The sequence below is a fragment of the Hetaerina americana genome, unplaced genomic scaffold (genome assembly GCF_022747635.1).
Source record: "Hetaerina americana unplaced genomic scaffold, ioHetAmer1.1.p SCAF_4, whole genome shotgun sequence".
Taxonomy (NCBI): Eukaryota; Metazoa; Arthropoda; class Insecta; order Odonata; family Calopterygidae; genus Hetaerina; species Hetaerina americana.
In genome coordinates, this window is record NW_027286985.1 from 15,109,969 (window position 1) to 15,111,599 (window position 1,631).

Here is a 1,631-nt window from a genome sequence, read left to right on the forward strand (position 1 = left end):
CGCTTTCAAGCTCAGAGGAGGCTGATTCTGTACCACCGAAGGACTCCCGTTTCAATTGCGGCGAACAAAAAATATATACATGTATTTGCGCATGTATACATACACAGATAAATGTTTGTATGCTTTATACATAAACACGCATATACATACGTGCATATATAAAATAACAGTTTTTTCCCCAAAATACAAAAGGAAGAAAAAACCAGAATGTGCTGGAGAGCTGGCTGTTGCCCTCGTAAAAATGCGCCCACCGAATTCTATTCGAAAATGACTGTTTTCCCGCAGATGTTTTCTCCCTCCAACCGATTTCCACGGAGTTGCCCGGAGTGAATGAAGCTCTCGCAACGTCGCGAATTTCGTGCGAAATGGAGATGGGTTTGGGAACATGGATATATATATATATATATATATATATATATATATATATATATATATATATACTATATATCCCACTTCCTTTTATTACTGATGCAGGAATCATCGAGTTTTCTCATACTTTGCCTAAAAGCAAACCTGTTTTGGAACCGAACACCTCGGGTACTCTTGGTTTTTCTCAAAAGACCATGTAGGACGAGAAAATATAATACGACCCGGGGGGTATATTTTGTGATGAACACTTTGTTTTCTTGCTGGATACATTTCCAAAAATGTATAAAATGGTACGCAGGCAGTTGCAGTGGACCGTAATTTTATGCATCCAGTTCCAACACGTCGATACAATATGACCTTGTCTTCGGTTTAGGCTAGCAAGACTTGTCCTCACTCCCAGAGTTGGACGTATTTATTGTATTTGAAGGGGTTAAATATAATAAAATACCTTCCGCATTTAGGACAGCTTCAATAAATATTATTGGTATGAAAGAATTTTCACAAAATACGAAGGCGTTTTTGTAGTGCTGAATGTAGTTGATACATGCTAAAATATTTATAACACCAACATCCATCAAAAGGATATTATCTTGAGATAAGAAGAAATCATTGTTTCATTAAATGTTCTTGGGTATAAATCTTCTTTCGATTCTGCGGCCTGATAGTGGATTGTATAACAGGGGCTTTCGTACCACATCTATTGATTTGGTGTTTGGCAAAATTAGCTTCAAATCTAATCCGTAGAACAAATTGATCATTGAAATTTCGACCAGTTTAAATAAACCACCGCAAAAGTACAACAAACATATTAATTATATTGATATCAGTGAAAAGATAAAATATTATTGCATCCTTCGACTGGGCACATCGTAAATATGATTTCATTTTAATGGCTTTAAAGTAGTATGCACACAATATTCTTTCATTTATGAATTACTTTTTGATTTGAAAAAATCTGCATGATAATAACGGATTTTAAGAATCAAAATATCACAAAATACATACGTTACACAGTATTTAAAATTGAAAATCAACCCGAAATATAATTGGTAAAGTGATTCCAAGAAAGATTACTGTGAATAATGAATACTATTCATAAATAACCATTTGGTTCCTTTTAAAGCTGAAGGAAATGTTTCTACAGAATTAATTTGCTTTATGGCGTTAAAATGGTTATGAGTTGATAATTGTTTAATGCATTCAACTGAGCATACTGGGAATGTAAAAATAGGCCACTGAGGCGAACAATGGAAACCGTAGAT